A 14,301-nucleotide genomic window follows, 5' to 3' on the forward strand; every position below is an offset into this window, starting at 1 on the left:
AGCCCTTAACCTGGAGGCTACCACATAAAGGAAAGTAAAAAACGTGGAGCCAGGATGCTCCCTTGATGTCTTAATTGAAACTGCAGGCCTGGGCTAGAGTCCAAAGTTGATAGGGCGCCCGAGCCGAGCGCATGTGAAATTGCGCAACATGCCATCAGGCATGCGTCCCGAGGTCATTGCGCACGCGAGCGATATTGAGGTCGGCACAGGAATCCAAGCCGCTCCCGCCAACAATTAAAGGGGCCAATTAGGGCCATAGGAAACCCTGCTGTCCGCAATTTTACATTGCCCATGCCATTTCGTGCTTGTCACACGGGCAAAATGGGCAGGCGGGTGGCCAGCTTTTAACGAAACCTCATTCAAGGGTGGGATGAAATGTCCGGCATGAAATATAATTTAAAAACTGATATCTGGGGACTGATGCTTTTTGAGTTCTGCCATCAGGTGCTTGAATGTGTTGCATAGGTACAGTTTGCTGCATTTTCTTCTTGATAGTCAATCTGTCTGGGTCTGCAGCTCCCTGAGGCAGCTCCGCAGCAGCTGTCTACCTTCAGGGAGCTCGCTGGAAGCACCCACACACACACACACACCCTCACTTTTGTCAGTGCCCACCCTCTTCCCGCCCGCCTTGGCAGTGTTGAGGCTTTCTCCGTGCGCGTTTCATGCCGGCTGACTGCTAATTGGCCAGCCAGCATGAAATTGCATTTGGGGGCCTATTGCGGGCAGACACACATTTCGCGTCTGCTTCTTGGCCCACCGACTTGACATATACGCCAAGCATGAAATTCAGGCCCTGGTATTTTTGCCAGCCACCAACTGACCATCTCCTGTCCTCCTCCCTGACTCTCCATGTCAATTCTCCCCTCCCCCAAAACTCGCCATCGGCATGGTGCTGGAACCCCTGCCTCTTCAAGGCTGATGTATTACATTTGGGTGTGAACCAATTTCTAGGCCAGTAATTTAGAACATCATCCAAGAAAATGTTTTATTACTTGCAACGATAGCACACTTCATGTAGGCTGTGTGACAATCAAAACATTAAAACACAGGCAACGCTTGATAAAAGAATCAAGTTTTGTTGTAATCGTCGTCCTCTGAGCATTCAGCGCTAACTCAATTTTCCTTTTAAACTAGCCTTCAATGACTGTCATGAAAGAGATGATTCTAGCAGGTGGAGGTAACCTGACTCTTAAACAGGTTCGTGCATATAATAGATGTTCTGAGAGGCTGGCAATTAAAGCCTGAAATGAAGCCACAGAAACCAGCCAATTAAGAAAAAAACATACCACGTGCCTTTCACCACTCTAACCTGGGTATGATCCCGTATTAAATGAACTTCAAGCCACTGGATAGCATTGTTCAAAACGCTGTGATCTGATGGTTCAGTTGAGTTCCTATGCACATGAGTCTTCATAAAATTAACTGGGCCGCAAGCTTGATGAGTGACTCCCATCATTTGATAATTTCTAGATTTTTCTCTACCCCCCAAAAAAACGGAGTGCTGAACCTTGCATGGATAATACTTTTACTCAACGTACTGGGAGCAGAGACAGTTCTGGCAATAAAATAGGATTAAAATAGATGACGATCCATCAGGGCAGCAATGGTAGTGCAAGTTGGCCCAAACATAATCAGACGATTTTGTTTTCAGAAAACGCACACTTGTAAAATACCTCTGGCTATTAAAAAGGAAACCAGAACCACTTGTTTCCATTTTAAGTGAAATCGATGACCCAGGTGCAAATGGCAATCAATATTGTGATAGCTTTGCAAAGGGAGTTCTTTGCTCAGGTTTCTAATCAAACTCATTTGCTTATCTCTGGATATAAATCTGCCCCCAATCAGCACAGACGGTAATGTTTTAGGATGTAATTGTTTAGCATTAATAAGTATTCCTTAGGAACAGAGGGACATAGGAACACGAGTAGGCCATTTCACTTCTCGAACCTGTTCAGCTATTCAATGAGCTTGTGGCTGATCTGAGACCTAACTCCATTTACCTCTTTTGAGCTCCAGATGTTCCATTTAACCAAACGCGTATTCCTTCCATTCCTATGTTCTTTCACAAAGGCTTTTAACTCATGAGGGTGTGGGTGACTTAAATATGGATAGTAACGCTGAGTGACCTAAAGGATAATGAGCCATCTTCAAAGGGAATTGGTTAACAGATGAGCGGGATAACCCGAGTGGCGAATCTCTTCATTCTAAAGCATGGGACTTCGAAATAATATAAAAATCATGAAACTTCATATTTATATAGCTCCTTTTACAGCCACAGGGCATAACAGACAGCTTCACAGCCAATGAAGTACTTTTGAAGTGTTGGCACTGTTGTAAGATAGGAAATGTGGCAGCCAATTTGCACATAAGCAGCAATGTGATAATGACAACATCATCTGTTTTTCTTTAGTGATGTTGATTGAGGGATAACTATTGGCCTGGACACCAGGGAGAACTCCCCTGCTCTTCTTTGAACTAGTGCCATTGAGGCTTTTACACCCACCTGAGAAAGTATTAAAACTTAGCAGCTTAAAATCTCATTCGCAAGACTGTAACTCTGACAGTGCAGCACTTCCTCAGTACTACATTGGCGTGTCAGACTAGATTTTGTGCTCACAGCTCAGCAGTGGGAGCTGAGCCCACAACCTTCTGACTCACAGGCAGGAGTGCTAGGAACTGAGCTACAGCAGACAGTGAAAATGGCAAGAAGACAAACTCCTCATGAAATTACTGTAGCGATTGTAATATTCCACTTTGAACCTCGAACCGCATAACCTAGTAGCTGTTGAAGAAAATGCCTATTCAAATAAATTGATGACATTAGTGGATGTATAAAAGCAGCAAGCCGACACATTTCTATTCATTTTTCCCCATGGATGATAACAGAAAACTTTAACATGGCATCAAATGTTAAAATAGTTGATGAACTGCAGGAAAAAGGATTATCTTCAGCTCTGATGTAGAGCTTTGTAGTATAAAGGTTTGGCACATACAGGGTTAATGTAAGACTGAGTGCAGAACTGCCCACACAGTGAAGTAAGAGAGCACATGACCCGCACCCAGGGTCAGTTGAGTGTGAGGACAGAGCCGTGTGTACCAGCCAGCACGGAGCCAGCTCCTAGCTTGTACCCTTTACTGTGTGGCTAGGACTTTTCTCGCATCAGGCGGGCTCGGCGGGGCTGAGCAGGAGAGGCCATGAAAGCGACCCCTGCCCACAATCGGGCACCGAGCATGATTTCACTTCAATTGAGGCCCACCAGCCTGAAACTTGCGCTGCGGCGCTGAGCGCTGCTTGTGAAGGCGGGGGGGGGGGGGGGGGAGGAGGGCGAGCGCGTAAGTTTACGCATGCAGACGAGTGCACGCAATGAAAGCTCCCCTGAGGCATAGAGCTGCCTCAGGGAGCTGGAGATTTAAAAAATGAAAAATAAAGAATTTTAAAATGTTAAAAAAAAACATGTCCCTCGTGTGACAGAGTCACATGAGCAGGGACATGTTAGGAATGAAATGTTAACATTTTTAATTTCATTTTTAATTGCTGTTGGAAGACTCACCCACCTGTGGTTGAGGTTTCCTTAAAAAATCCAGATTGCCACTTGGCCTTTTTGCCTGCCCGCAAACTGTTAGGTTGGACAGGTAGTGAAAAATTTAATTCAACTGGTACTTTAATGGCCTTAATAGGCCTGTTAACTGCTGCCGACTCCTGCACATGTGCCCGCCGACTGAAATATCGCACGAGTGTGCGATGACGCTGGGACGCTCGGCCGACATCATCACGTGTCATTATACACTCATACAGGTCTGGCACCACCCCCCCACCCCCCGACGAGCGCAATATTCTGCCCTTTATTTATAAATAGCTCTAAGAGTCAATAAAGACCTACAGTTAACACACTACAAAGACCTCTTCAGACCGACCCCTGTGACCAACACCCTAAAACAAGTGCGTTCCCTTTGACCGTGATGAAAAGCAGAGCATGCAGCTTCCCTTCAATGCTAAGTCCATATTATTGTACAAGCTAACGCTATTCCCAGGTAACATCCAATTGCCTTAAAACTCAAATGATCCCATATGCTCATTTTCTTGTTGACGTTGATTGGTCACTTGTCCCCGTTGCATTTGCTGCTGGAGAATTGGAACACAAAGATTTTTCTCAGTATAGTCAAGTCACAGGCACATCTAACAAGAGGGAGCTTACAACCATAAACCACCCGTGAGGCCTAGAGGAAATCATCCCTCAGAGTCCTTTGTGTGGCACGAGAGGGATAATTTCCAGCTGATGGCCCAAAGAGGATTGAGGTAGATGGTTATTTCTGCCTTCTCCTTCCGCTCTCTTTCTTAGACTGGCCAGGACTGAGGAAGAAGTACATCCAATTGGGAGTGAGCAAAAATGGCTCCTTTATGAAGGCAGCTACGGGTTCAGAAGGAAGCCACGGCTACAAAGAGTTTGAAGCTAGAATGAAAAGCTACAGTTTTCACATTTTAATGGTTCATGTTGGCAGCTGCTGTTCTGAGAGGTTGGGCAATAAATTATGTGACAGATGTGGGTTGTTGATGGGCTGAAAATTTCCCATTTGGATTAGGGTAATTATGTTTATGAAAGCGGAAAGCAGCATTATCCCATGTTTGCAGCTTTAGGAGGGCTGAAAATGATTGACTGTGACATTTTTTTCATATCAACTCAACTAAATAGAGTTAAAAATATTTTCAAATGTTATGGGTTTACTTGTAATTGCTTAATGACCGGGCTAACCTTGTTTTGTGTTACTATGTTTTGATTTTTAACGGTATTTTAAGTTCTGACACTATTGGCGTATTGAAAGTTATAATTATGGACTTAATTATGCTGTGGATTTGCGCCAGTTGGAGTTTGTTCTGTTCAGATAATCTTTCAATCGCAGCACATGTTGGTTCAATAATTGAATGCCTATAGACCATTAGATTTGTTCATTAAAAGACTGTGCCAAAATAGTATCACAAAAAATGTAATGATGTAATAAACCAATGTCACCTGACTGTTTGTTGTATTGCTCTCTCTGTCCATATGACTGATATATTAAGCCACCTATGTTCTATTTCAAGAGCACATTCACTCATTGCATGTACTTATGAAGCGGGTTCATGTTCTCATTTCACATTTTACAGGTTAACCCAAAAGCTCATGGTAAATTCAGCACTTCAAGCACAGGAATCATAAAGTTCCACCACCAAACTATACTCTGCCCTGAGTCAGTAAAGATCAACAGGGGAAGAGACGCCTCTAGGTTTTTGAATTGCCTGGGGAGGGGGGTGGAATTGGTCAAGGTTCCCACTCCTGACGACTGTGTAGTGAGCTTTGTTGGAGAGGCCAGGCAGGATCTTACCAGCCTCCTGCGGATTGGCCGAAGGGGTCCGTAAAATAGCGGGGGAAGGGGGATGGGTGGAGTAACCATGTCTCCCCGTTGCCATGCATTTTACCAACGGCAGCAAAAGTGGATGGCGACCAGCTACATAAATACTGTGGCTATAACAGCCGCTCAGAGGTTGGGAATTCCGAGGCAAGTATCTCGCATCCTGGCTCCCCAAAGCCAGTCCACCATCTACAAGGCACAAGTCAGGAGTGTGATGGGATACTCCCCACTTGAATAAGTGCAGCTCCAATGACACTCAAGAAACTGGACACCAACCAGAACAAAGCAGTGCACTTGATCGGCACCCCATCCACCACAATAAACATTCACTCCTTCCACCACCGACGTACAGTGCTAGCAGTGCGTACCATCTACAAGATGCATGGCAGTAACTCACCAAGCATCCTTCAACAGCAGCTTCCAAACACGCAATCTCTGCCACCTAGAAGGACAAGTGCAACAGATACATGGGAACACCACCACCTGGAAGTTCCCCTCCAAGTCACTCCCCATCCTGACTTGGAACTATGTTGCCAGCCCTTTCATGTCGCTGGGTCAAAATCCTGGAACTCCCTTCCTAACAGCACTGTGGGTGGTCCTACAGCACATGGGCAGCAGTGGTTCAAGGAGGCAGCTCACTACCACCTTCTCAATGGCAGTTAGGGGTGGGCAATAAATGCTGCCCTAGCCAGTGACTCTCACATCTTAAAAACAATTTTTTTTAAAATTGATAATTTAATCTGTTTATCATGGTGTAATGGAAGAACATTGAGCTGAACAAACAATAACAACTTGCATTTATATAGTGCTTCAACGTAGAAAAACTGTACCAAAGTACATCACAGAAGCAGAATCAGATAAAAATGGCATTGAGCCAAAGGAAATATTCATGGGGATAACCAAAATTTACTCAAAAGAATTGGTTTTAAGGAAGTTCTTAAAGGAAGAAAGGCTTAGGGAGAGAACTCCAAACACAAAGAGAACTCTCTGGTCTTTAAACGGTTTAATGGGATATTTTATGTTTAGCAAGACTACCTGAACAGGTTCTTGGTTTAATGTCTCATCTGAAGACCAACAGTTCTAATAATGGAACACTTGCTCAATGAGGTGCCATCCCAGATTATGTCTAGGAGAGGGTTTGCACTCAACAACTTTTGGAGTCAGAAGTGAGCATGCTGTCATTCAGAGCTCAACTTGAGAGTGTAGAACGTTGGAGAGCATTAGGTTGAAGATTAGGAAGGCAAGTGGCAGATCACATTCAATGCAGAGAAGTGTGAGGTGCTTAGTTTTGTCGGGAGAGATATGATGAAATGGTATAAAATAAAGGGAGGGCATCTGACGGAGGTGCAGGAACAGAGGGACCTCGGTGTATATATACACAAGTCATGGAAGACGGCAGGACATGTTGAGAGAGCAGTTAATAAAGCATATAGTATCTTAGGTTTTATTAATAGAAGCATTGAGTATAAGAGTAAGGAGGTCATGTTGAACTTTTATAAGACACCAGTTAAGCCTCATCTTGGGTACTGCATCCAGTTCTGAGTGTCATAGGTGAGGAAGGATGTGAAGTCATTGGAGAGAGCTTCAGGGATAAAGAATTGTAGCTATGAGGATGGATTAGAGAGGCTGGGACTCTTCCTTGGAGAAAAGATGGCTGAGAGGAGGCTTGATAGAGGTATTCAAGATCCTAAGGGGTATGGACAGGATAAATAGTGAGAAATTGTTCCCACTCAAGAGATCATCAAGAACTAGAGGGCACAGATTCAAAATAATTGGCAAAAGGAGTAAATGTGATGTGAGGAAAATGTTTTCACTCAGGGGGTGGTTGGAGCCTGGGGCAAACTTTCTGAAAGGATGGTGGAGGCAAGTTCGATCAAGATATTCGAAGGGGAATTGGATTGCCACCTGAAAAGAAATAACGTGCAAGTTTGCGGGGCTAAGGCAAAGGAGTGAGACTAGGTGAAATGCTCTTTCATAGACCCATGGGCCGAATGGCCTCCTTCTGCACTGTAAAGATACTATGATACTGTGATACTGTAATATTGTGGGCCATGGAGAATGCTTGTGACCTATTGCTCTTAAATGACACTATTGGGTGATAGATTTTGTTCTTAAATTAACTAAAGCTGCTGGAGAATGATAGAGGTTTATCCATGGATATTACAAATGTTCCTTAATGAACCATACATGAATCATAGTATTTAAGTGTTAGATTCTTTCTCTTTTTTAAAGGCATTTATGGGTTGAACGTCACACCATTTAGTAATGTGTAAGTTATAGTCACGTTTAATCACTTCATGAGATATTAGCAAACATGAAATGTTACAAAAGAATCATTTATATTAAATAGGAAATTGATATTTAATCCATTACTCAAAAATCTTGTGACAGCAAATCAGGAAAGAGCATGTTTATTAACATAGGCCACCGTTCTATAAAAAATCATTACCTCAAAGTTTTAAGCAGTGAGATCTTGACTAGATTTAATTTGTCAGTTTATTCCTGCTAACTGTCTGGAGTCTATTCAAATAATTCAAGCAATGGGGTGTTAATCTTCAACCTCCTGGATAAATTTCTATTTTCATTTTATTATATATTGCTATTTCTGTCGCAATTTCCTTTGGTGATTGAATCCAATGCAAAAAAAAGAAACACATTTCTGATAATTTCAATACAACTGGTTTCTTCCCTTTGAGGTTGGCATGACTAGCAAAAGGCGAAGATGGTTCAGACGCTGATAGGCTGAGAGGGTGCGACCTTTCTGACCCCCAGCGTCATTTCACATCCATGTTTTTGTACGCCCATATTATACTTAATGGCCTGAATTTTTCCCATGGCGGGAGTGGGAGGGGTTGGGGTGTGGGGTGGTAGGGGGGGGGTGGGGCAGTGTTCGGGGAGCTGCCTGCAATCGGCACCGCACCGCGGGCAGGCGGGCATTAACGCGGATCGCAAGCGGCAGCGCTGAGCGCGACCTGTGTGGGCGGGGGGGAGGAGGGAGAGTGGGCCTGGCGCGCAGTTCATGCATGGGCGCGAAAGAGTGCTTCAATCCCCCTGAAGCACGGAGCTGGCTCAGAGAGATTGAAGCGCTTTTTAAGAAAAAAAATAAAGACGTTAAAAATTTAATGGAACCTGTCCCATCTCATGTGACTGTGTCAGGTGAGATGGGACATGTTTTTATTTTCAAAATAAAGTCTTTATTTAAGTTGTATTAGCTCTCGGATTAGCCCGTGGATGAGGTCCCCTAAAAAATGGAAAGGCCGCTTGGCCTTTTCGCCTGCCCGCCAACCGTTAGGTTGGACGGGCAGCGTAAATTTCAAGCTCATTAGCTCGTCCATGGCTGTAATAGGCCTTTGCATTATCGGTGGGCGCGCAGCCGATTCTGGCGCCATCCGCAAAACAAAATGTCGCGTGAGTGCGCGATGAATTCGGGACATGTGCCCAACGTCACCGCGCGTCATATTACATTCAGGCGTGTCGGGCGCACGTCGGAGTTAAAACTCTGGCCAATGAATCTAATATCAGACTGACATTGTTTAAATATAGAATATCAATTATCTAGATTCATTTTGTTGCGTTGGTGGGAGGCGCCACCCATGGGTTCATGTGGCGATTTAACTTAGCGCCACATTCTTGTACCTCACTACTTGCAGTTCACCAGTTTTTCGTGGCGACCGACTGGGCACCATCTGGAAACGTGGGCCTGAATCGTGCGCTTGCCAGGCACGTGCGATCGGTGGGCCCAGAAGCGGATGCGATCTGTGCTTCCAGCCGCGATCCACTCCCCGCAACCCCCCCCCCGGCCCCAACACGCGATTTCACACTAGCTGGCCAATTAATTGGCAGCCAGCATGAAAGACACACTGAGAAAGGCTCAGCGCTGCCAGGGGGTGCAGGAAGAGGGCGGGCGCCAAGGAAAATGAGGGTGTGGGCGGGCACTCGTGGAGGTCCCAGCCCTGAACCCGGCACCCACCATTTTGGTAGGGGTTGGGGGGAAGTGTAGGGAACAGGGGACATATTTCACACGTTCACCATTCCCGGAGTCAATGGCACATTTAGAAGTGCAGCTACCTTCAAACAGAAGCAATTTCTGGTCACCCAGGTTTCTCAAGCATGACTCATGGGATTTACAAATTTGATTAAAAGTTCTAAAACTACTGAAGAGAGGTCAGGTACTCTTCTGGGAGAGGTAAGGTATCCATTGGGATTGTTAAGAGTAGATATGAATGTGCGTAAAAAGTGGATAAGGTCTGTGGAACTCTCAAGCTGTCAAGTTATTAACATTCCCTGCCCTTTATATTTTGAAAAAGACAGCCAGCCTGCAGTTGAAAAAAAATCAGTGCTTGGAATTTCATTATATGTTTGATGACATAAGCTTGAGTGCTATCATTGTAGAGATTGACTGTTTCCACAACCTATTGTTATCACTGACTCATGAGCTAAAATTTTGGCCTGTACATTCACAGTTTGATTGAGAGTCCCAAGTGGTTATAAAGAGATTGGCAGTCTTTGATATGGGCAATGAAGACAAGAAGTTGCTTTTAAAAGAGATTAAGTAATTGAAGGGTTTTAAATGTGTTTTTACCAATGAGAATGTTTTTTAATGTAGCGAAGTCTACATTAGATACTTGGAATTTATTTTATTTCATTTCACCATGCCTCCTGAAGTCTTGTTTTGGTGGATATTAGATGAGTTAGCATGGAGGGTCTAATAACCCTGGTAGGTGTGGAGGCATGAGTTGGCATTAAGTTGGCATAAGGGCCATAAGGGGCCATGGGTGAGTGGTGAGTCACGTATTAGCATTGAAAGTATGAGGGGCCATGCATGGTGGGGTTGGAGGGGGGGGTGGTGGGGGTAGAGGTCATGTGTTGGCATGAAGGATATGAGGGCCATGGGGGATGGGTGGGGGTCATGAGTTGGCATGGGTTGGCATAGATGGGGCATGGCTAGTATGTGGGTGGTGAGGGGTGATGGAGGGCCCAACTCTAGATAGCACCCACACACTCCCCACCATCACCACAACCCTCCCCCGCAACCCTCCCAGAGCGTAAACCTGGCAAGTCGGGACAGCTTCTCCTAAGTAGAATTTGCAGAGTTGGAAATCTGCACACCTGACTCAGGAGCTAAAATTTAGGCATAAGAGTCCAATTTGGACCGCCAACCCTTCCATTGCAATGGAAACACACTCAACACCAAATTGGTTTCGGCAGTGCAGAGGTCCACCTGGAAGCCACCTAAAAGACATGTCAGGCCCCGTCAACATGTGTGGGATATAAACACTGACAAAGAACAATTGAGTAAAAAGTCCTGTTTCTGTGTCATAGATTTTATGTGACAAGTGTTTCAAAGCTCTGTTCTCAAACACCTAAGTAAATAAACACCCTTTAATTTTATGGTTATCATACTGCTTTCATTAAGATGATAAATATCAGCCTCAAAATATTTAATCAGTTACAGGTTCTTGGAATAGAGATATTTATTAAAAGGAATAATTAAAATCACAGGATCATAGTGCAGAAGAGGCCCTTCGGCCCATCGAGTCTCTACTGACACATGAGAAACACCTGACCAACCTACCTAATCCCATTTGCCAGCAGTTGGCCCATAGGCTTGAATGTTATGACATACCAAGTGCTCATCTAGGTACTTTTTAAAGGATGTGAGGCAACCCGCCTCCACCACCCTCCAAGGCAGTGCATTCCAGATCATCACCACTCTCTGGGTAAAAAAGTTTTTCCTTACATCCCACTAATCCTCCTGCCCCTCACCTTGAACTTATGCCCCCTTGTGATTGACCCTTCAACTAAGGGGAACAGCTGCTCCCTATCCACCTTGTCCATGTCCCTCATAATCTTGTACACCTCAATCAGGTCGCCTCTCAGTCTTCTCTGCTCCAATGAAAACAACCCAAGTCGATCCATCCTCTCTTCATAACTTAAATATTTCATCCCAGGCAACATCCTGGTGAATCTCTTCTGCACCCCCTCCAGTGCGATCACATCCTTCCTATAATGTAGCGACCAGAACTGCGCACAGTACTCCAGCTGTGGCCTCACCAAGGTGCTATACAACTCCAAAATGACCTCCCTACTTTTGTAATCTAAGCCTTGATTGATAAAGGCAGGGGTCCCATATACCTTTTTCACCACCCCACTAACATGCCCCTCCACCTTCAGAAACCTATGGACACACACTCCAAGATCCCTTTGTTCCTCAGAACTTCCTAGTGTCATGCCGTTCATTGAATACTTCCTTGTCAAATTACTTCTTCCAAAGTGTATCACCTCACACTTTTCAGGGTTAAATTCCATCTGCCACTTATCTGCCCATTTGACCATCCTGTCTATATCTTCCTATAGCCCAAGACACTCAACCTCACTGTTAACCCCCCTGGCAAATCTTTGTGTCATCCGCAAACTTACTGATCTTACTCCCCCACGTAGTCATCTATGTGGTTTATATAAATGACGAATAATAGGGGACCCAGCACAGATCCCTGTAGTACGCCACTGGATACTGGCTTCCAGTCACTAAAGCATCCTTCTGTCATCACCCTCTGTCTCCTACAACTAAGCCAATTTTGAATCCACCTTATCAAATTACCTTGTATCCCATGTGCACTTGCCTTCTTTATAAGTCTCCCATGTGGGACCTTGTCAAAGGCTTTGCTGAAATCCATATAAACTACATCAACTGCACTACCCTCATCTACACACCTGGTCACCTCCTCAAAAAATTCAATCAAATTTGTTAGGCATGACCTCCCTCTGACAAACCCATGCTGATTATCCCTGATCAAACCTTGCCTCTCCAAGTAGAGATAGATTCTCTCCTTTAGAACTTCCCCTAATAGTTTCCCTACACTGACGTGAGACTCACTGGCCTGTAGTTCCCTTATCTCTACAACCCTTCTTAAATAGCGGAACCACATTAGCTGTTCTCCTGCGATCTCCTCCCTTGCCTCCTTCAGCAGTCTGGGACACAAATCATCCGGACCTGGAGATTTGTCCACTTTTAAGCGTGCCAACACCTCCAAGACCTTATCACTCGCAAATCAATTTGCTCAAGAACCTCACAGTCTCTCTCCCCGAGTTCCATACCTTCATCCTCATTCTCTTGGGTGAAGACAGATGTGAAGTATTTGTTCAACACTCTGCCGATGACCTCTCGCTCCACCCATAGATTGCCCCATTGATCCCTAATGGGCCCTGCTTTTTCCCTGGTTATCCTCTTCCCATTGATATACTTATAGAATATCTTTGGATTTTCCCTACTTTTACCAGCCAGAACTTTCTCACATCCCCTCTTGCTCTCCTAATTGCTTTCTTAAGCTCCATCCTGCACTGTCTGTACTGCACTAATTTCTCCGCTGATTTGCTCCCCTTGCACCTGTAAAAGCCTCTCTTTTCCTTTTCATCGGTATCCTGAATATCTCTGGTCATCTATGGTTCACTGGGCTTGTTACTCCTCCTTATCACCCTAGAGGGAACATATTGAGCCTGTACCCTCCTCATTTCCTTTTTGAACACCCCCCACTGCTCCTCTGTAGATTTCTCTACAAGTAACTGATCCCAGTCTACCTTGGCCAGATCCTGCCTTATATTACTAAAATCCACTCTCCCTCAATCCTAAACATTTTTATGCAACTTGTCTATTTCTTTGTTCATAACAAGCTTAAATTGGACCATGTTGTGGTCGCTATCACTAAAATGCTCCCCCACCACCAGCTCAGCCACCTGTCAGGCTTCATTCCCCAGAAGTAGGTCCAGCAATGTGCTGTCCCTTGTTGGACTGTCTACGTATTGACCTAAAAAGTTCTCCTGTACATATTTCAAGAAATCCACCTCCATCTAAGCCCTTAACACTAATTCTATCCCAATTAATGTTGGGAAAGTTGAAATCACCTAACATAATTACCCTGTTGTTACTGTTTTTACACACCTCCGCAAATTGTGCACATATTTGCTCCTCAATTTCCCACTGACTATCTGGAGGTCTATAATAAACACCTAAAAATATGGCTGCCCATTTTTTATTCCTAAGCTCTACCCACAAAGCTTCATTCGATGCCCCCTCCAAGATACCATCTCTCCTTATTGCAGTAACTGACTCCTTAACTAATAATGTAATGCATCCTCCTCTTTTACCCCCTCCTGAAGATTTTATATCCTGGAATCTTGAGCTGCCAATCCTGCCACTCCCTCAACCACATCTCAGTGATGGCTACTATATCACAATTCCACGTGTCAATCCTCACCCTTAACTCATCCGTTTTACTTGTAATACTCCTGGCATTAAAGTAGAGGCCATCCAGCCTTGCCTTACTCCCTTGAAGCTTAATGAAGCTGTACTCCCTCTGGCTTGTTTTTTTTATTGCATTATGATGTGTCCCTATTCTGCTAACATTCTGTGTCCCCATCCCCCTGCCAAATTAGTTTAAACTCCTCCCAACAGCACTAGCAAACCTGCCCGCAAGGATGTTAGTCCCGCTCTGGTTCAGATGTAGACCACCCGTTTGTACAGGTCCCACCTTCCCCAGAAACGGTCCCAGTGATCCAGGAATCTAAAACCCTCCCTCCTGCACCAACTCTTAAGCCATTTATTCATCTGCATTATTCTCCTATTTCTGAGCTCGCTAGCACGTGGCACTGGGAGCAATCCAGAGATTACAACCTGAGAGGTCTTGCTTTTTAGTCTACTGCCTAACTCCCTGAATTTTTGATGCAAGATCTCATCCTTCTTTCTACCTATGTCACTGGTACCAACATGTACCATGACATCTGCCTTATCACCCTCCTCCTTCTGGATGCCCTGCAGCTGTTCAGTGACGTCCCAGACCCTGAAACCAGGGAGGCAACACACCATCCTGGAGTCACGTTGATGGCCACAGTAGAGCCTAACTGTTCCCCTGACTA

Source organism: Carcharodon carcharias, chromosome 10, assembly GCF_017639515.1.
Source record: "Carcharodon carcharias isolate sCarCar2 chromosome 10, sCarCar2.pri, whole genome shotgun sequence".
Classification (NCBI taxonomy): Eukaryota; Metazoa; Chordata; class Chondrichthyes; order Lamniformes; family Lamnidae; genus Carcharodon; species Carcharodon carcharias.